We start from the raw sequence: 23,699 nt of genomic DNA, 5'->3' as shown, positions 1-23,699 counted from the left end.
CTCAAACCTATATCCTGAACTACACCTAACACCTATACCATACCAGTCCTGAAAAGAACTTTTGTGGACCTAATAGCTAGCGATTTGGGTCACTGAAGTCTCTCCCTGCTCCACACAGCAACCTCTCCCTATAGTGACATACGAAAGAATGTAAAATGGCCGCCGGATCGGGTCTATTTATAAGTTAGGTGGAATGTCCAAGTGTCCATGTGCTGTAATGTCTCAATTGGCTGTTCTGTACCCCATGATGGATGTGTCATCATAGGTCAAAGTTCTTTTATACAGTAAACACGGAAGTCCGCCGGGCGGACGGTGAACAGCCGAAATTCGCCGCGAAACGACCGCCGGGCGAACCGTTCGGCCATCCCTAGCCATAAGATCAGCCCTAAAGTTGCAGAAATATTCAAGGCAACAATCTAGAGAGGCTCCATCTGGGAAATCTAGTGTCAGAGTCAGCTGAAGTAAATAACAAAACAATAAAAACAACTAAAAATAAAGACACTATCTGCCTGAATACTGCCTGAGAACTGGGTGAGATTTTATGCATCTGGCTGAAAATACTCTGTGCCTGGCTACTTGCTCCATTAAGGGATCAGAGCCTGGGATCAGATCTGCGGACCAAGTCAGGGGTCCGCTACACACACAAACTCACTTTGAAGGAACCCTTTTAGGCACCGATCTCATTTCTGATTCATGCCTCTATTCACCTGAAGATTCCCCTGTACATGCATATGTAGAGGAACCCACTAAGTTTACCCGTCACAATTTTTATTTAATGCATGATCTCACAATGATGGATGAGTTGGGTTACCAAGACCTAATCAATACCGACAAAATAGTTGCTCCTCAAAGACTACAGCTCTCAATTAAACAGTAATCTGATTTCTACCTTATACACCAAAAAGGTGACAAAATGGACATACTGTATTTAAAAACTAGTAGAACAAGACCTTATAAACTTAAGCAAGACTGTCAACACTGATTTGGGGTTTGAGGGATTCAGTCTAAGTAGAAGGCAGCACCATATTTGGTAGTCCATAAAGAGGAACTCCAACATCACAATTAGGAATGCAGACAAGGATTGGGCAATGGTGGTTTTGAATTCCTCACATTACTTGAATGAAGCACTAAGACAATTGTCAGACACTGAAACATAACAACTTACCTTTGATTTTTATTCTAGCTACAGTAATAAACCAGAAACCATCAAGACCAAAGCAATGGGTATGGGCATTTTAGACTATGGTAATGCTAATGCATAACAATTAATACCCTTACATTGTATGACTCTGATCTATCATCACCTGCCCAAGGTTTGCAAAATAGATCATCCAATACAAGGCAGACCAATAGTAGCTAGTATAGGATCCTCTGGGAAACCTAATGGACACATTAGTCCAACCCCTGGTTGTTTGACTTCCATCTCAACTTCATGACACCAAATATGCCATAGGGAAATTTTGTGAACTTACATTGGAGCACTCACTATAAGTCTATGACCTGCGATGTTAGGTGAATATATGCTACTATTCCCCACCGTTTGGGCATGAGTTCTTCAATCCATATGGTGTTGGAGCTTTTAATTCTGGAGGGAGTGTTTTTCTCTCTTAGCCACAAATCCTTCGATGGGAAGTGGTTCTTACAGAAAAGAAGAGACTCGATGGGGGCAAAATTTGCTCTCATATGTGCAAACCTATATATGGGATGGTGGGAAGAGTTTAAAGAGGTTGTGCACCCCAGACACTAAATATGAACAAAGCATATCCCTCTATAGTGTGTACTTGTCTCTATCCAGAGCACTAAGTGTCATTTCTGTCTGCTTTCCTGTTCCTCTGATACGTATCGGAGTCGCTTCTGACAAGTTTTGCTGACACCAAGAGTAAAAGGGTGACAAAGGAGGAAGTTCTAGCAGATTGGCAGCCTCAGCTCTGTTCCTGTGTGCTGTGTCAAGGGTGGTGTGTCTCTTCCCTCCAATCAGCTCTCCTGACTGAGCTTTGTAGTATGTAATTTCAGACCGTTATCTGACGGCTCAGACAAGCTTTATAAAATTTGGATTTTGAACAGATGTAGAGAAGAGAAGACTGCAAATAAACCGTTACAACTTATGTAGGAGGATTTCTTTCACCTTTACATAAGCACCTGAAGCCAGTCATTTCACTGGTATATGTAAGGGTTTACAACCACTTTAACATCTATAGGAATGCCATCATTACTTTCAGATTGATGATCTGATTTTCATCACTCACAAAAATTGACCCTTGAAAGATTTTCTTATTTACTTAAATCATAACAACTATAATATCCAGTTCACTGGAGAGGAGAAACCCATGGAAATCAATTGCTTAGATCTGACTTTGAATGTTTCATCCCACCATAGGACTGCTGTTAAAGCATACAGAAAACCCAAGTCTTAAGCCTTGTACACACGGTCGGAGAATCCGTCGGAATGTGTCCTATTGGACCGTGTCGTCGGATAATCCGACTGTGTGTGGTATGCATCGGACTGATTCCGTTCGAATCTCCGTCGGACCCAATTTTCCAACATGTTGTAAATATTTCCCGACCAACTGGGCCGGTCGGACCTAATCCGATCATGTGTAGAGCATTTTGATCGGACCAAGTGCCATGCATGCTCAGATCAAATTCCTACATCAAAGCTTTTGGCTACTAGCCTGAATGTAGTCCCATCATAACTAAATTACATCATCACGTTCTGAAAGATCGTATTTTTCGCCAACTTTGTCCGACCGTGTGTATGCAACAGTTTCAGACAAGATCCGACGGACAAAATCCGACGGATTTGGTTGGCAAAATCTCTGACTGTATGTACAGGGGCTTAGAATGCATTACTACATGCTGATAGCTGTTACCCCACCCATGTCATGAAGGCTATCCCTAAAGGACAAATTACTAAATCAGGCATAGTCATTCAAGTTTACATGATTTCACTAAGAAAGCTGGCTTGATGGAAGTGAGATTCTTGCAGAATGGATATAAGTCACTCATCCAGAAGACACGTGAAAAGATCAGGGATACCCATACAAGTGAGCTACCAGGAAACTCCTTCCCTGAAAACAACAGGAATAACAATTGCTTACCCAAGGTCAGTGATGATGAACCTTGGCACTCCAGATGCTTTGAAACTACATTTCCCATGATGCTCAACTACACTTCAGAGTGCAAGAGCATCATGGGAAATGTAGTTCCAAAACATCTGGGGTGCCAAGGTTCGCTATCACTGCCCTAGGTAATATTAATTTTTTCCTAGTCTCTTTTCTTCCACTTCCCAGAGCAGTACTTGGCTTCAAACTATTGGTGTTTATAGATGTAATGCCCCCAGATGATTCAGCTGCAAGTATATTGGCCATGCTCATGTGATAACCTCAGGGCCGCTGATAGGGGGCTACCATCGGGTCTCCTGTAGGGGGCTCAGGCACACAGAGGGGCCTGGAAAGCAGGGAGATTGGTGCAGCGGGACAGGGGGGACAATTAGAGAAGGGTGCACCGTGTCTGTGTTTCTCCCTGCAGCAGCTAAAAGACAGTTTTCCTCCCTCTCCCTCTCCCTCTCCCTCTCGCCGGCTTTCAGTTGCTGGTGGGAGAGACACAGACAGTGCATCGCTCTGTAAAAGTCCCTTTGTTTTGCAGCACTGATCCTCTTCCCTGTGCTGGCCACATCTGAGACCCCCCAGTGTGCCCGGGCCCTCCATTGTCCTCCTGCCAGCTTCCATTTTACGACAGCTGCTGCGGGTACACACGGTGATAGAGAGTCGGGGAAGGGGGCTGTAAATATGTCACTGACCGACTGCTTTCCTTTCTGAATTGGACACGGTGAACAATTGATTCTGAATGGTCCTGTCCATTGAGAACTGAAGCATAATAAACGTTTACTATGCTTCAGTTTATGAATGCACAAAAGCCTCTGTCTCCTGTTCCTTCAAATTCAGTGCAGCTCAGGCTACAGAAAAAGGAATTGAATAATCTGTGCCTTCAATTATTTTCTCTGTCTCAAAGGTTTAATTTCTATGAATAACTTTACCCCTGTAGTCATTTATATCATTCATTACTTCAATCCCACTGAGGTCTGTGTGCATCCCCCTATTTTAATTCTATTTATTATTATTTTATTATCTTTTTATTATTTCCCCTTACCATCATTACTCTTAAATTATGTGGATCTGTGCCTAGCATAGGATTTTCCTGCATGCACCATATGTTCATAGCACAATATGATTTCTCTTTTGTGCACCCATGACTTATATTTACTTCGCAGCTTTAATGGTGTTCCATTGCATTCTATTTTATCTGGATTACTCATTATTTCTTATTATACTTTTTTTTTCATGTTTTTAATCATTTCAAATAAACATATTTTATTGGATCTAGTGTTCTGGTCATTGGGCTGGAGCTTTTTTATTTATTTGGACTTTTTGTTTTGACTTAATATATTTTCTTTACATTTCTTTCTTTTAGTGGATCCTGACATGTTGTACTTCCCTTATGGCAGGTCATTGACCAAATGTTTATAATTCCATTAACAAGCAGTTTGCTTTGTGGACTTGTGGTGACGCTAACATGCCATTTTGATACATACAGTACACTTTGGTTCTATTGACCTTGTATACTATTGCAGGTCTTGAAGGTTTGTCCTATGTCCCACAGATTCTTGATTACATTAAGATCTGGAGAATTCAGAGCCAAAGTCAAAACCTCAAAGTTGATGTTGTGTTCCTCAAACCATTCTTGAAGCATTTTTGCAGTGTGGTATTGAGCATTATCTTGCTGAAAGAGGCCAATGCCATCAGGTAATACCAGGGGCGGACTGACAACTCATGGGGCCCACGGGCAATAGAAGATCATGGGGCCCCCTTGGTCTCCACACTCAAGCCAAACCTGCACAGGGAGACACTGGAGAGAGAACATACACACAGGGGGACACTAGAGGGAGAATGCACACACACACACACACGGGGGGGGACACTGGAGGGAGAACGCACACACACACACGGGGGTGACACTGGAGGGAGAATGCGCGCGCACACACACACACACACACACACACACACGCGCGGGGGCGACACTGGAGGGAGAACGCACACACACACACGGGGGGGGGGACACTGGAGGGAGAACGCACACACACACAGGGGGGGGGGGGGACACTGGAGGGAGAACACACACACGGGGGGGGGGCACTGGAGGGAGAACGCACACACACACAGGGGGGACACTGGAGGGAGAATGCACACACACACACACACGGGGGGGACACTGGAGGGAGAACATGCACACACACATGGAGGGACACTGGAGGGAGAACCCACACGCACACACACACAGGGGGACACTGGAGGGAGAACCCACACGCACACACGCACACAGGGGGACACTGGAGGGAGAACGCACACACACAGGGGGACACTGGAGGGAGAACGCACACACACACACAGGGGGGACACTGGAGGGAGAACGCGCACACACACAGGGGGACACTGGAGGGAGAACGCGCACACACACACACACAGGGGGACACTGGAGGGAGAACGCACACACACACAGGGGGGACACTGGAGGGAGAACGCACACACACACAGGGGGACACTGGAGGTAGAACACACACACACAGGGGGACACTGGAGGAAGAATGCACACACAGGGGGACACTGGAGGGAGAATACACACACACACAGGGGGGACACTGGAGGAAGAATACACACACACACACACGGGGGGGGACACTGGAGGGAGAACGCACACACACATGGGGACACTGGAGGGAGAACGCACACACACACACACAGGGGGACACTGGAGGGAGAACGCACACACACACGGGGACACTGGAGGGAGAATGCACACACACACACACAGGGGGACACTGGAGGGAGAACGCACACACACAGGGGGACACTGGAGGGAGAACGCACACACAGGGGGACACTGGAGGGAGAACGCACACACACACACGCGCGCGGGGGCGACACTGGAGGGAGAACGCACACACACACGGGGGAGGGACACTGGAGGGAGAACGCACACACACACAGGGGGGGGGGGACACTGGAGGGAGAACACACACACGGGGGGGGGGCACTGGAGGGAGAACGCACACACACACAGGGGGGACACTGGAGGGAGAATGCACACACACACACACACACACACGGGGGGGACACTGGAGGGAGAACATGCACACACACATGGAGGGACACTGGAGGGAGAACCCACACGCACACACACACAGGGGGACACTGGAGGGAGAACGCACACACACACACAGGGGGACACTGGAGGGAGAACGCGCACACACACAGGGGGGACACTGGAGGGAGAACGCGCACACACACAGGGGGACACTGGAGGGAGAACGCGCACACACAGGGGGACACTGGAGGGAGAACGCACACACACACAGGGGGGACACTGGAGGGAGAACGCACACACACACAGGGGGGACACTGGAGGGAGAACGCACACACACACAGGGGGACACTGGAGGTAGAACACACACACACAGGGGGACACTGGAGGAAGAACGCACATACAGGGGGACACTGGAGGAAGAACGCACACACAGGGGGACACTGGAGGGAGAATACACACACACACAGGGGGGACACTGGAGGAAGAATACACACACACACACGGGGGGGACACTGGAGGGAGAACGCACACACACATGGGGACACTGGAGGGAGAACGCACACACACACACACACAGGGGGACACTGGAGGGAGAACGCACACACACGGGGACACTGGAGGGAGAATGCACACACACACACACAGGGGGACACTGGAGGGAGAACGCACACACACAGGGGGACACTGGAGGGAGAACGCACACACACAGGGGGACACTGGAGGGAGAACGCACACACACACGCACACACACGGGGACACTGGAGGGAGAACGCGCACACACAGGGGGACATTGGAGGGAGAATGCGCGTACACACAGGGCGACACTGGAGGGAGAAAACGCATACACACACAGGGGAACACTGGAGGGAGAACGCGCGCACACACGGGGACACTGGAGAGAGAATGCGCGCACACACACAGGGGGACACTGGAGGGAAAATGCACACACAGGGGGACACTGGAGGGAGAACGCACACACGGGGGGGACACTGGAGGGAGAACGCACACACGGGGGGCCCTGGATGGAGAACGCGCACACACACATGGGGACACTCTAGGGAGAAAGCGCACACACAAGGGGACACTGGAGGGAAAATGCACACACAGGAGGATACTGGAGGGAGAGCACACACACAGGGGGACACTGGAAGGAGTGCACACACATACACAGGGGGGCACTGGAGGGAGAACGCACACATGGGGGGGCACTGGAGGGAGAATGTGCACACACACAGGGGGACACTGGAGGGAAAATGCACACACACGGGGACACTGGAGGGAGAGCACACACACACACACAGGGACACTGGAGGGAGAGCACACACACACACACACGGGGACACTGGAGGGAGAACGCACACATGGGGGGACACTGGAGGGAGAACGCACACACACACAGGGGGGACACTGGAGGGAGAATGCACACACACACACACACACACACGGGGGGGGGACACTGGAGGGAGAACATGCACACACACATGGAGGGACACTGGAGGGAGAACCCACACGCACACACACACAGGGGGACACTGGAGGGAGAACCCACACGCACACACACACACAGGGGGACACTGGAGGGAGAACGCACACACACAGGGGGACACTGGAGGGAGAACGCACACACACACAGGGGGGACACTGGAGGGAGAACGCGCACACACACAGGGGGACACTGGAGGGAGAACGCGCACACACACAGGGGGACACTGGAGGGAGAACGCACACACACACAGGGGGGACACTGGAGGGAGAACGCACACACACACAGGGGGACACTGGAGGTAGAACACACACACACAGGGGGGACACTGGAGGAAGAATACACACACACACACGGGGGGGGGACACTGGAGGGAGAACGCACACACACATGGGGACACTGGAGGGAGAACGCACACACACACACACAGGGGGACACTGGAGGGAGAACGCACACACACACGGGGACACTGGAGGGAGAATGCACACACACACACACAGGGGGACACTGGAGGGAGAACGCACACACACACGGGGACACTGGAGGGAGAATGCACACACACACACACACACACAGGGGGACACTGGAGGGAGAACGCACACACAGGGGGACACTGGAGGGAGAACGAACACACACACGCACACACACACACACGCGCGGGGGCGACACTGGAGGGAGAACGCACACACACACGGGGGGGGGACACTGGAGGGAGAACGCACACACACAGGGGGGGGGGTGGACACTGGAGGGAGAACACACACACGGGGGGGGGGGCACTGGAGGGAGAACGCACACACACACAGGGGGGACACTGGAGGGAGAATGCACACACACACACACACACACGGGGGGGACACTGGAGGGAGAACATGCACACACACATGGAGGGACACTGGAGGGAGAACCCACACGCACACACACACAGGGGGACACTGGAGGGAGAACCCACACGCACACACACACACAGGGGGACACTGGAGGGAGAACGCACACACACACAGGGGGGACACTGGAGGGAGAACGCACACACACACAGGGGGGACACTGGAGGGAGAACGCGCACACACACAGGGGGACACTGGAGGGAGAACGCGCACACACACACACAGGGGGACACTGGAGGGAGAACGCACACACACACAGGGGGGACACTGGAGGGAGAACGCACACACACACAGGGGGACACTGGAGGTAGAACACACACACACAGGGGGACACTGGAGGAAGAACGCACACACAGGGGGACACTGGAGGGAGAACGCACACACACACAGGGGGACACTGGAGGTAGAACACACACACACAGGGGGACACTGGAGGAAGAACGCACACACAGGGGGACACTGGAGGGAGAATACACACACACACAGGGGGGACACTGGAGGAAGAATACACACACACACGGGGGGGGGGACACTGGAGGGAGAACGCACACACACATGGGGACACTGGAGGGAGAACGCACACACACACACACACACAGGGGGACACTGGAGGGAGAACGCACACACACACGGGGACACTGGAGGGAGAATGCACACACACACACACACACAGGGGGACACTGGAGGGAGAACGCACACACACAGGGGGACACTGGAGGGAGAACGCACACACAGGGGGACACTGGAGGGAGAACGAACACACACACGCACACACACGGGGACACTGGAGGGAGAATGCGCACACACAGGGGGACATTGGAGGGAGAATGCGCGTACACACAGGGCGACACTGGAGGGAGAAAACGCATACACACACAGGGGAACACTGGAGGGAGAACGCGCGCACACACGGGGACACTGGAGAGAGAATGCGCGCACACACACAGGGGGACACTGGAGGGAGAACGTACACACGGGGGGGACACTGGAGGGAGAACGCACACACAGGGGGGCCCTGGATGGAGAACGCGCACACACACATGGGGACACTCTAGGGAGAAAGCGCACACACAAGGGGACACTGGAGGGAAAATGCACACACAGGAGGATACTGGAGGGAGAGCACACACACAGGGGGACACTGGAAGGAGTGCACACACATACACAGGGGGGCACTGGAGGGAGAACGCACACATGGGGGGGCACTGGAGGGAGAATGTGCACACACAGGGGGACATTGGAGGGAAAATGCACACACAGGGGGACACTGGAGGGAGAGCACACACACACAGGGGGACACTGGAGGGAAAATGCACACACACGGGGACACTGGAGGGAGAGCACACACACACACACGGGGACACTGGAGGGAGAGCACACACACACACGGGGACACTGGAGGGAGAACGCACACATGGGGGGACACTGGAGGGAGAATGCGCACACACACACGGGGACACTGGAGGGAGAATGCACACACACAGTGGGACACTGGAGGGAAAATGCACGCACACAGGGGGACACGCACACAGGAGGACACATGCACACAGGGGGACACGCACACAGCCCAGGGGGACATGCACGCGGGGGACATGCACACAGGGGGACACTCACACAGCACAAGAGGACATGCACACAGGAAGACATGCAGATGGGGACACGCCCACAGGAGGGACACGCCCACAGGAGGGACACGCACACAGGAGGACGTGCACACAGCACAGGAGGGCGTGCACACAGGGGGACATGCACACAGGGGGACACGCATACAGCACAGGGGGACACACACACAGCACAGGGGGACACGCACACAGCACAGGGGGATATGCACACAGGGGGACATGCACACAGGACACTTACACAGCACAGGGGGACATGCACACAGGAGGACATGCACACAGGACACTTACACAGCACAGGGGGACATGCACACAGGACATTTACACAGCACAGGGGGACATGCACACAGGACACTTACACAGCACAGGGGGACATGCACACAGGACATTTACACAGCACAGGGGGACATGCACATAGGACACTTACACAGAACAGGGGGACATGCACACAGGGAGATATGCACACAGCCAGGAGGACACTGTGGGATAGGGGGACCCGGGGCCCATGCATCTGTTCCCCCCCCCACATCACGTGTGGCGACCCTGGTGTCTCGGCTTCACTCACTGAGTCACCGGATGCTGAGACACTTCTAATGGTGCGCTGCTCCCCGCCGGCCCCTCCACTCTTCTCGTCCGTCCCAGGTGATGTCACGACGCATACAGTACAAGCACCTGGGATGGACGGGAGGGAGGGGCCAGGAGGGAGGGGCCGGCGGGGAGCAGCGCGCAGTTAGCAGTGTTATTATCTGCATCGCGGCATGTAATTCAGCCGCTGCAAGTGGGGCGGCGTCCGAGTGACCGACTGGTCAGTCCGCCCTTGGGTAATACCATTTCCATGAATAGGTGTACTTGGTCAGCAACAATATTTAGGTAGGTGATATGTGTCAAAGCAACATCCACATGAATGGTAGGAATCAAGGTTTTCCAGCCGAGCATTGCCCAAAGCATCACACTGCCTTTGTCGGCTTGCCTTCTTCTCATACTGCATTCTGGTGCCATCTCTTCCCCAGGTAAGTGATGCACGCACACCCAGCCACCCACATGATGTAAAAGAAAATGCGATTCATCAGAAAAGGCCACCTTCTTCGATTTCACTATGGTCCAGTTCTGATGCTCACGTGACCACTGTATGCAGTTTTGGCTGTAGACACAGATTAGTATGGGTCTAGCTGTTCCAATTTGGCCCCTGTCAAAATCACTCAAACCTAACGCTTGCTTGATGATTAAAAGAGGCACATCTAAGTATGCAGGCATCCGGGGTAAAGCTGTCCACATAGACCATCCCCTCGCATCACCATCGATGTCATCCCTTCCACACTGCACTCCACAAGTGCCTCAAGCCTCGCTTTCAGATCTCTTTACTGCAGGGTAGTCTTCCTGTCACAATTGCAGACCGAGAGCGGTGAGAGTCGACGGTTTGGAGGATCGTCTATTTGGACAGCTTTACCCCGGATGCCTGCATACTTAGATGTGCCTCTTTTAATCATCAACCATATGACTTGCTAAATGTTTTACCTTCATTAAATGTAACCATATTGCTACACTTAGAGATGCCTTTCTTCTTCTCTTTTATACTCTGTAGGTCCTGCTGGATTTTGCTTCTAATCCCCTTGTGGAGGCTTCCATTTGTGGATGGACATTTTATTGTTGTGTAGACATGTCACTGGAGAAGTGATCGAGGGGGTGTACATCTCACCTTGCCATTCGGGTTACATGGAGCGCCTGCAACTTTCCAGAGGTTGATGGACTTGATTCTGCGACCACATCGTGTTTACTCAGCTGCCTACCTCGATGATGTGGTCATTTTTAGCCCTGATTGGGAAAGTCACCTCTGTAAGGTACAGGCCGTGTTGGATGCCATAAGTGATGCGGGGTTGACCATAAATGCCGAGAAGTGTGCTCTAGCCCTAGAAGAGGCCAAATATCTAGGCTACATTATTGGGAGAGGGTTGATTAAGCCACAGCTAAATAAAATTGAGGCAATACAGAATTGGCCTAGACCCCTGACAAAGAAACAGGTTAGAGCTTTCCTGGGTATTACGGGGTATTACCGTAGATTTGTGCCGAACTTTGCCTCAGTTGCTGCTCCACTAACTGACTTGACAAAGGGCGGAAAGACAGCAATGGTCACGTGGACCCCAGAGGCCGAGAAGGCTTTCCAAAGCCTTAAGTCTGCCTTGTGCCAACCACCTGTCTTAGTTACCCCCGATTTCAGGCGAGAATTTCTGGTCCAGACAGATGCCTCTAACACAGGCTTAGGTGCAGTACTCTCACAAGTAGTGAATGGTGAGGAGCATCCAGTGACGTACTTGAGTAGAAAACTAACCCCGGCCGAGAAAAATTATGCCATTGTGGAGCGAGAATGTTTGGCAGTAAAGTGGGCCCTAGAATCGTTAAAGTATTACTTGCTAGGCAGGAAATTCAAGTTGGTGACAGACCATGCCCCCCTAACATGGATGAAGTTAAACAAGGAGAGAAATGCAAGAGTGACTAGATGGTTTCTCTCCCTACAAAACTTTAATTTCACTGTGGAACACAGGCCAGGGAAATTACAGGCAAATGCTGACGCATTGTCAAGGGTAAGTTGTCTGTGGGGACAAAAGGCTCAGCCCTCCGGTCTGAAAAAGAGGGGGGGGATATGTAGACATGTCACTGGAGAAGTGATCGAGGGGGTGTACATCTCACCTAGGTTGCTACACAGTGTGAGATGGTAAATCCAGGATGGATCAGTTTCTCAGCAGCGATATGCTGCTGAGTTGTTATTTAATTTTGCCGGGCCTGGGTTTATATGGAATGGCAGGTAGGTTTGGTAGAGGGACCTGTCATTCCACATCCCCCGATCCAGTTCTGGGTTTGGGATCAGGTGAGCTTGGATCCTAATTAGCCTGGGAAGCTAAAGGCTCTGTAGGGTCTGCAGGTGATTGCTTCTCAGCCAGGGAATGAACAATCTGTGTGTTGAAGGAAGCTGCAAGCACAGCCACTGCTGGAGCTAAAACTCACCCTGCGATATCCAGGCGAAAGACGCTGTGTTTGTAAGTGTCAGATAGGTGAGCAGAACCTGTTAGTAAGCGCCCAGCCGGGCTAGGACTTTTATTTTTGTTGTACTTAGAAAGCACGGTGTTGCTGTATATTTTGTTTGCTGGACTGTTTGTACCATGAATAAACGCCAAGATCTGCTTTATCAAATTCCAAGTCTGCTGTGAACTGTGTCCAAACACACCCTACCCCGGGAAGATCCCTTACAATTGGTGGAGGTAGCGGGCAACGCGGTTGCTAGGGGCAACGGTGTGGACAGACTTGGCTACAGCTGCTGATGTCCTGGGTGAAAGCTGCAACTACACTCCAAAAACAGTCCAGCAACATGGAGGAGATGCTGAAGCAGTTTATGCAAGTGAGTTTGCAACAACAGCAGGCTCAGACAGAGGCCAATAGACGACATGAACAGTCCATGGCTGAACAACAGCAGATGATCGCTGCACAACAGCAGGCTCAGATAGAGGCCAATAGACGACATGAACAGTCCATGGCTGCACAACAACAACTTATTGAGCACCTGATAGCAAATCGAGAGGCGCCTGTGGTGATGGTCCCGGGTGGCTAAGGGGCTCTGAAAAGGACTCCTTGCCAAAGAGACCAGGCCCTATCCAGTGTTGGAGATGCCATGAGGCGGGACACGTGTCGGCCCATTGCCCTCTTACCTCTGAACCCATGGAATGTGACGCTAGCCGGCGTCAGTCGCTATTTGCGGAACCATCTTGTGCTGCAGTTCCTGGACTAGAGACTGAACCGCAAATCTGCGATATTACAATCAATGACTTTCCTGTTAAAGCGTTAATGGACTCAGGAAGCCTTGTAACCTTGGTGCATGCTAGCCTGGTGACTGGGGACTTAGAGTCTAAAAAGCATATGAGTGTTGTGTGCATACATGGTGATACAAAAATGTACCCTATAGTGCTGGCTAAAGTCGGGACTGAACAAGGCACCGTACAATATGAAGTGGGTGTGGTTAAAAACCTCATGCATAATGTAATATTGGGGCGCGATTTTCCATTATTCTGGGCTCTCTGGGAAAAAAAATCCCCAAAAGGAGTGAGGATACCTCTAAGGGGGTTGCCTTGTCCACTGTGAATGATAAAAGTATGCAGGATGAAAATGATTGTTTTCCTTTACAGGTCCTGGCTGGGGAGGAGGAGGCTCCTCCCACTGAGCAAAATATACTAGACTTAGAGGTGTCTAGAGATAATTTTGGGGCTGCACAATTACAGGACCCCACTCTCAAAAATGCGAGAGAGCAGGTTGCTGTAATGAATGGGGTACCTCAGGAACCAGATGCTGAAAAAAGATTTCCACATTTTTCGGTGACTAATGATCTTTTCTATAGAGTCAATAAGGTTAAGGATGAGATTGTGGAACAGCTTCTGGTACCTAAGCCGTACCGGCGTCAGGTGCTTGACATGGCACATAACCATGTTCTTGGGGGACACTTGGGGACTGACAAAACGCGAGAGAGGGTTCTCCAGAGGTTTTTTTGGCCGGCCATATATGATGACATTAAAAAATACTGTGAGTCGTGCCCCACATGTCAGGTTAGTGCCCCAGTGTCACATTTTCGCAGTCCTTTGGTTTCGCTCCCTATTATAGAGGTGCCTTTTGAGCGTATTGCCATGGATTTAGTGGGTCCCATTGTAAAGTCAGCTAGAGGACACCAGTATATTTTGGTAGTCCTGGATTATGCGACCCGCTATCCTGAGGCTGTACCCTTAAGAAACACTGCATCTAAAACAATTGCACGTGAGTTGTTTTATATGTTCTCTAGGACTGGGATCCCCAAAGAAATCCTAACTGACCAAGGTACGCCATTTATGTCGAAAGTAATGAAGGAATTATGCAGACTATTTAAAATCTCACACATCCGTACCTCTGTGTACCACCCCCAGACGGACGGATTGGTGGAGAGATTTAATAAAACTTTGAAACATATGTTGAAGAAAGTGGTGGCAAAAGATGGTCGTGACTGGGATCATTTATTACCCTACCTCATGTTTGCTATTAGGGAGGTGCCCCAAGCGTCCACAGGGTTCTCACCATTCGAGTTGGTCTATGGTCATCACCCTAGGGGTCTACTAGACATTGCAAAAGAGACATGGGAGAATGAGTCCACCCCATACAAGAGTGTTATTGAGCATGTAGCACAAATGCAGGACCGTATAGCCACTGTAATGCCCCTGGTAAGGGAACACCTCCAGAGGGCTCAAGAGGCCCAAAGTAGAATTTACAACCGGTCCGCAAGAATCAGGACATTCAACCCAGGCGATAGGGTCCTTATACTAGTCCCCACTGTTGAGAGTAAATTCTTGGCGAAGTGGCAAGGTCCCTATGAAATTGTTGAAAAGGTCAGTGAGGTGAACTACAAGGTGCACCAACCAGGTAGAAGGAAGCCTTTCCAAGTTTATCACATAAACTTGATCAAGCCCTGGAAAGACAGGGAATCCTTGGGGGCGACAAATACTGTTAATAATTTGTCACAACCAATCCCTCCAGTCAAGGTAGGTGATACTCTATCAGTGTCACAGAAACAGGAGGCTCAGGAATTTTTACAGAAAAACAAAAACAAGTTCTCTGACCTCCCAGGGCGTACCCACCTCATCCATCATCACATTGAAACTGAGCCTAGAAGCAGAGTAAACCTTAAGCCCTATAGGATACCGGAGGCACGTAGGGAAGCCGTATCTGCCGAGGTAAAACGTATGCTTGCTCTGGGGGTAATTGAGGTGTCACAGAGTGAATGGTCCAGCCCAATTGTGCTAATCCCAAAGCCCAATGGAACTTGGAGGTTCTGTAACGATTTCAGAAAGTTGAATGAGATCTCCAAGTTCGATGCGTATCCTATGCCCAGGGTAGATGAGTTGATTGAGAAGTTGGGTAACGCCAGGTACATAACCACCCTCGATCTCACAAAGGGCTACTGGCAGATTCCACTTTCTGGTGAGGCTAAAGAGAAAACTGCATTCTCCACCCCTGATGGGCTATTCCAGTATGTAGTGATGCCATTCGGGTTACATGGAGCGCCTGCAACTTTCCAGAGGTTGATGGACTTGATTCTGCGACCACATCGTGTTTACTCAGCTGCCTACCTCGATGATGTGGTCATTTTTAGCCCTGATTGGGAAAGTCACCTCTGTAAGGTACAGGCCGTGTTGGATGCCATAAGTGATGCGGGGTTGACCATAAATGCCGAGAAGTGTGCTCTAGCCCTAGAAGAGGCCAAATATCTAGGCTACATTATTGGGAGAGGGTTGATTAAGCCACAGCTAAATAAAATTGAGGCAATACAGAATTGGCCTAGACCCCTGACAAAGAAACAGGTTAGAGCTTTCCTGGGTATTACGGGGTATTACCGTAGATTTGTGCCGAACTTTGCCTCAGTTGCTGCTCCACTAACTGACTTGACAAAGGGCGGAAAGACAGCAATGGTCACGTGGACCCCAGAGGCCGAGAAGGCTTTCCAAAGCCTTAAGTCTGCCTTGTGCCAACCACCTGTCTTAGTTACCCCCGATTTCAGGCGAGAATTTCTGGTCCAGACAGATGCCTCTAACACAGGCTTAGGTGCAGTACTCTCACAAGTAGTGAATGGTGAGGAGCATCCAGTGACGTACTTGAGTAGAAAACTAACCCCGGCCGAGAAAAATTATGCCATTGTGGAGCGAGAATGTTTGGCAGTAAAGTGGGCCCTAGAATCGTTAAAGTATTACTTGCTAGGCAGGAAATTCAAGTTGGTGACAGACCATGCCCCCCTAACATGGATGAAGTTAAACAAGGAGAGAAATGCAAGAGTGACTAGATGGTTTCTCTCCCTACAAAACTTTAATTTCACTGTGGAACACAGGCCAGGGAAATTACAGGCAAATGCTGACGCATTGTCAAGGGTAAGTTGTCTGTGGGGACAAAAGGCTCAGCCCTCCGGTCTGAAAAAGAGGGGGGGGATATGTAGACATGTCACTGGAGAAGTGATCGAGGGGGTGTACATCTCACCTAGGTTGCTACACAGTGTGAGATGGTAAATCCAGGATGGATCAGTTTCTCAGCAGCGATATGCTGCTGAGTTGTTATTTAATTTTGCCGGGCCTGGGTTTATATGGAATGGCAGGTAGGTTTGGTAGAGGGACCTGTCATTCCACATCCCCCGATCCAGTTCTGGGTTTGGGATCAGGTGAGCTTGGATCCTAATTAGCCTGGGAAGCTAAAGGCTCTGTAGGGTCTGCAGGTGATTGCTTCTCAGCCAGGGAATGAACAATCTGTGTGTTGAAGGAAGCTGCAAGCACAGCCACTGCTGGAGCTAAAACTCACCCTGCGATATCCAGGCGAAAGACGCTGTGTTTGTAAGTGTCAGATAGGTGAGCAGAACCTGTTAGTAAGCGCCCAGCCGGGCTAGGACTTTTATTTTTGTTGTACTTAGAAAGCACGGTGTTGCTGTATATTTTGTTTGCTGGACTGTTTGTACCATGAATAAACGCCAAGATCTGCTTTATCAAATTCCAAGTCTGCTGTGAACTGTGTCCAAACACACCCTACCCCGGGAAGATCCCTTACAATTGGTGGAGGTAGCGGGCAACGCGGTTGCTAGGGGCAACGGTGTGGACAGACTTGGCTACAGCTGCTGATGTCCTGGGTGAAAGCTGCAACTACACTCCAAAAACAGTCCAGCAACATGGAGGAGATGCTGAAGCAGTTTATGCAAGTGAGTTTGCAACAACAGCAGGCTCAGACAGAGGCCAATAGACGACATGAACAGTCCATGGCTGAACAACAGCAGATGATCGCTGCACAACAGCAGGCTCAGATAGAGGCCAATAGACGACATGAACAGTCCATGGCTGCACAACAACAACTTATTGAGCACCTGATAGCAAATCGAGAGGCGCCTGTGGTGATGGTCCCGGGTGGCTAAGGGGCTCTGAAAAGGACTCCTTGCCAAAGAGACCAGGCCCTATCCAGTGTTGGAGATGCCATGAGGCGGGACACGTGTCGGCCCATTGCCCTCTTACCTCTGAACCCATGGAATGTGACGCTAGCCGGCGTCAGTCGCTATTTGCGGAACCATCTTGTGCTGCAGTTCCTGGACTAGAGACTGAACCGCAAATCTGCGATATTACAATCAATGACTTTCCTGTTAAAGCGTTAATGGACTCAGGAAGCCTTGTAACCTTGGTGCATGCTAGCCTGGTGACTGGGGACTTAGAGTCTAAAAAGCATATGAGTGTTGTGTGCATACATGGTGATACAAAAATGTACCCTATAGTGCTGGCTAAAGTCGGGACTGAACAAGGCACCGTACAATATGAAGTGGGTGTGGTTAAAAACCTCATGCATAATGTAATATTGGGGCGCGATTTTCCATTATTCTGGGCTCTCTGGGAAAAAAAATCCCCAAAAGGAGTGAGGATACCTCTAAGGGGGTTGCCTTGTCCACTGTGAATGATAAAAGTATGCAGGATGAAAATGATTGTTTTCCTTTACAGGTCCTGGCTGGGGAGGAGGAGGCTCCTCCCACTGAGCAAAATATACTAGACTTAGAGGTGTCTAGAGATAATTTTGGGGCTGCACAATTACAGGACCCCACTCTCAAAAATGCGAGAGAGCAGGTTGCTGTAATGAATGGGGTACCTCAGGAACCAGATGCTGAAAAAAGATTTCCACATTTTTCGGTGACTAATGATCTTTTCTATAGAGTCAATAAGGTTAAGGATGAGATTGTGGAACAGCTTCTGGTACCTAAGCCGTACCGGCGTCAGGTGCTTGACATGGCACATAACCATGTTCTTGGGGGACACTTGGGGACTGACAAAACGCGAGAGAGGGTTCTCCAGAGGTTTTTTTGGCCGGCCATATATGATGACATTAAAAAATACTGTGAGTCGTGCCCCACATGTCAGGTTAGTGCCCCAGTGTCACATTTTCGCAGTCCTTTGGTTTCGCTCCCTATTATAGAGGTGCCTTTTGAGCGTATTGCCATGGATTTAGTGGGTCCCATTGTAAAGTCAGCTAGAGGACACCAGTATATTTTGGTAGTCCTGGATTATGCGACCCGCTATCCTGAGGCTGTACCCTTAAGAAACACTGCATCTAAAACAATTGCACGTGAGTTGTTTTATATGTTCTCTAGGACTGGGATCCCCAAAGAAATCCTAACTGACCAAGGTACGCCATTTATGTCGAAAGTAATGAAGGAATTATGCAGACTATTTAAAATCTCACACATCCGTACCTCTGTGTACCACCCCCAGACGGACGGATTGGTGGAGAGATTTAATAAAACTTTGAAACATATGTTGAAGAAAGTGGTGGCAAAAGATGGTCGTGACTGGGATCATTTATTACCCTACCTCATGTTTGCTATTAGGGAGGTGCCCCAAGCGTCCACAGGGTTCTCACCATTCGAGTTGGTCTATGGTCATCACCCTAGGGGTCTACTAGACATTGCAAAAGAGACATGGGAGAATGAGTCCACCCCATACAAGAGTGTTATTGAGCATGTAGCACAAATGCAGGACCGTATAGCCACTGTAATGCCCCTGGTAAGGGAACACCTCCAGAGGGCTCAAGAGGCCCAAAGTAGAATTTACAACCGGTCCGCAAGAATCAGGACATTCAACCCAGGCGATAGGGTCCTTATACTAGTCCCCACTGTTGAGAGTAAATTCTTGGCGAAGTGGCAAGGTCCCTATGAAATTGTTGAAAAGGTCAGTGAGGTGAACTACAAGGTGCACCAACCAGGTAGAAGGAAGCCTTTCCAAGTTTATCACATAAACTTGATCAAGCCCTGGAAAGACAGGGAATCCTTGGGGGCGACAAATACTGTTAATAATTTGTCACAACCAATCCCTCCAGTCAAGGTAGGTGATACTCTATCAGTGTCACAGAAACAGGAGGCTCAGGAATTTTTACAGAAAAACAAAAACAAGTTCTCTGACCTCCCAGGGCGTACCCACCTCATCCATCATCACATTGAAACTGAGCCTAGAAGCAGAGTAAACCTTAAGCCCTATAGGATACCGGAGGCACGTAGGGAAGCCGTATCTGCCGAGGTAAAACGTATGCTTGCTCTGGGGGTAATTGAGGTGTCACAGAGTGAATGGTCCAGCCCAATTGTGCTAATCCCAAAGCCCAATGGAACTTGGAGGTTCTGTAATGATTTCAGAAAGTTGAATGAGATCTCCAAGTTCGATGCGTATCCTATGCCCAGGGTAGATGAGTTGATTGAGAAGTTGGGTAACGCCAGGTACATAACCACCCTCGATCTCACAAAGGGCTACTGGCAGATTCCACTTTCTGGTGAGGCTAAAGAGAAAACTGCATTCTCCACCCCTGATGGGCTATTCCAGTATGTAGTGATGCCATTCGGGTTACATGGAGCGCCTGCAACTTTCCAGAGGTTGATGGACTTGATTCTGCGACCACATCGTGTTTACTCAGCTGCCTACCTCGATGATGTGGTCATTTTTAGCCCTGATTGGGAAAGTCACCTCTGTAAGGTACAGGCCGTGTTGGATGCCATAAGTGATGCGGGGTTGACCATAAATGCCGAGAAGTGTGCTCTAGCCCTAGAAGAGGCCAAATATCTAGGCTACATTATTGGGAGAGGGTTGATTAAGCCACAGCTAAATAAAATTGAGGCAATACAGAATTGGCCTAGACCCCTGACAAAGAAACAGGTTAGAGCTTTCCTGGGTATTACGGGGTATTACCGTAGATTTGTGCCGAACTTTGCCTCAGTTGCTGCTCCACTAACTGACTTGACAAAGGGCGGAAAGACAGCAATGGTCACGTGGACCCCAGAGGCCGAGAAGGCTTTCCAAAGCCTTAAGTCTGCCTTGTGCCAACCACCTGTCTTAGTTACCCCCGATTTCAGGCGAGAATTTCTGGTCCAGACAGATGCCTCTAACACAGGCTTAGGTGCAGTACTCTCACAAGTAGTGAATGGTGAGGAGCATCCAGTGACGTACTTGAGTAGAAAACTAACCCCGGCCGAGAAAAATTATGCCATTGTGGAGCGAGAATGTTTGGCAGTAAAGTGGGCCCTAGAATCGTTAAAGTATTACTTGCTAGGCAGGAAATTCAAGTTGGTGACAGACCATGCCCCCCTAACATGGATGAAGTTAAACAAGGAGAGAAATGCAAGAGTGACTAGATGGTTTCTCTCCCTACAAAACTTTAATTTCACTGTGGAACACAGGCCAGGGAAATTACAGGCAAATGCTGACGCATTGTCAAGGGTAAGTTGTCTGTGGGGACAAAAGGCTCAGCCCTCCGGTCTGAAAAAGAGGGGGGGGATATGTAGACATGTCACTGGAGAAGTGATCGAGGGGGTGTACATCTCACCTAGGTTGCTACACAGTGTGAGATGGTAAATCCAGGATGGATCAGTTTCTCAGCAGCGATATGCTGCTGAGTTGTTATTTAATTTTGCCGGGCCTGGGTTTATATGGAATGGCAGGTAGGTTTGGTAGAGGGACCTGTCATTCCACATCCCCCGATCCAGTTCTGGGTTTGGGATCAGGTGAGCTTGGATCCTAATTAGCCTGGGAAGCTAAAGGCTCTGTAGGGTCTGCAGGTGATTGCTTCTCAGCCAGGGAATGAACAATCTGTGTGTTGAAGGAAGCTGCAAGCACAGCCACTGCTGGAGCTAAAACTCACCCTGCGATATCCAGGCGAAAGACGCTGTGTTTGTAAGTGTCAGATAGGTGAGCAGAACCTGTTAGTAAGCGCCCAGCCGGGCTAGGACTTTTATTTTTGTTGTACTTAGAAAGCACGGTGTTGCTGTATATTTTGTTTGCTGGACTGTTTGTACCATGAATAAACGCCAAGATCTGCTTTATCAAATTCCAAGTCTGCTGTGAACTGTGTCCAAACACACCCTACCCCGGGAAGATCCCTTACAGTTGCTATAATCTTTTTATATGGACTATTAACTGAAGGACCTATGAATAAATGGTTCTGGAATGAATCACCTGTATTTCTTGTGGGGAAATTCGCTTTGATATACAGGTGCTTTGGATTACAAACATGTTTCCAGAATTAATTATGCTCACAATCAAATGTATTACTGAATACAGTGCCTTGATAAAGTATTCATACCTCTTGAAATGTTTCACATGTTGCAACCAAAAATGTAAATTGATTTTATTGGGATTTTATGTGATAGACCAACACAAAGTGTGCCCCCTTTACTCTGATACCCCTAATTAAAATCTAGTGGAACCAATATTGCCTTCAGAAGTCACCTAATTAGTAAATAGAGTCCACATGTGTGTAATTTAATCTCAGTATAAAGACAGCTGTTCTGTGAAGCCCAGGTTTGTTAGAGAACCTTTGTGAACAAACACCATCATGAAGGCCAAGGAACACACCAGACAAGTCAGGGATAAAGTTGTAGAGAAGTTTAAAGCAGGATTAGGTTATAAAAAATATCCCAAGCTTTGAACATCTCACTGTTCAATTCATCATCCAAAAATGGAAAGAGAATGGCACAACTGCAAACCTACCAAGACATGGCCATCCACCTAAACCAACAGGCCGGGCAAAGAGAGCATTCATCAGAGAAGAGGCCCATGGTAACTCTGGAGGAGCTGCAAAGATCCACAGCTCAGGTGGGAGAATCTGTCCACAAGACAACTAACTATTAGTCGTGCATGCCACAAATCTTGCCTTTATGGAAGTGCGGCAAGAAGAAAGCCTTAAGAAGTCCCATTTGCAGTTTACGAGAAGCCGTGTGGGAAACACAGCAAACGTGGAAGAAGGTGCTCTGGTCAGATGAGGCGAAAATTTAACTTTTTGGCCTAAAAGCAAAACACTATGTGTGGCAGAAAAATAACACAGCACATCACCCTGAACACACCATCCCCATCGTGAAAAATGGTGGCAGCACCATGTTGTGGGGATGCTTTTCTTCAACAGGGACAGAGAAGCTGGTCAGAGTTGATGGGAAGATGGATGGAGCCAAATACAGTTCAATCTTGGAAGAAAACCTGTTAAAGCCTGCAAAAGACTTGAGCGGAGGCCGGGGCTGGACTGGGACAAAAATTTGGCCCTGGACTTCATCCAGACCGGCCCACTTTAATTTTGAGGGTCCCCATAAGCACCCCCTTACATAAGAGTGATCCCAATCAGCACCCCCTTACATAAGTGTTGTCCCCATCAGCACCCCCTTACATAAGAGTGGTCCCCATCTGCACACCCCTTACATCTGAGTGGCCCCATCAGCACTCTCTTACATCAGAGTGGTCCCCATAAGCACCCCCTTACATAAGAGTGATCCCAATCAGCACCCCCTTACATAAGTGTTGTCCCCATCAGCACCCCCTTACATCAGAGCGGTCCCCATCAGTACCCCTATCACATCAGAGTGATCCCCATCAGCAACCCCTTACATCAGAGTGGTCCTCATCAGCACCCCCTTACATCAGAGTGGCCCCATTGGCACCCCCTTACATCAAAGTGGTCCCATCAGCATACCCTTACATCAGAGTTGTCCCTATCAGCATCCATCTCCCCCTGCAGGCTGGAGGGAGC

This window comes from Lithobates pipiens, unplaced genomic scaffold (assembly GCF_037356315.1).
Source record: "Lithobates pipiens isolate NorthernLeopardFrog02 unplaced genomic scaffold, aLitPip1_a1.2 Scaffold_28, whole genome shotgun sequence".
Classification (NCBI taxonomy): domain Eukaryota; kingdom Metazoa; phylum Chordata; class Amphibia; order Anura; family Ranidae; genus Lithobates; species Lithobates pipiens.
This window is presented reverse-complemented; position numbering follows the sequence as displayed.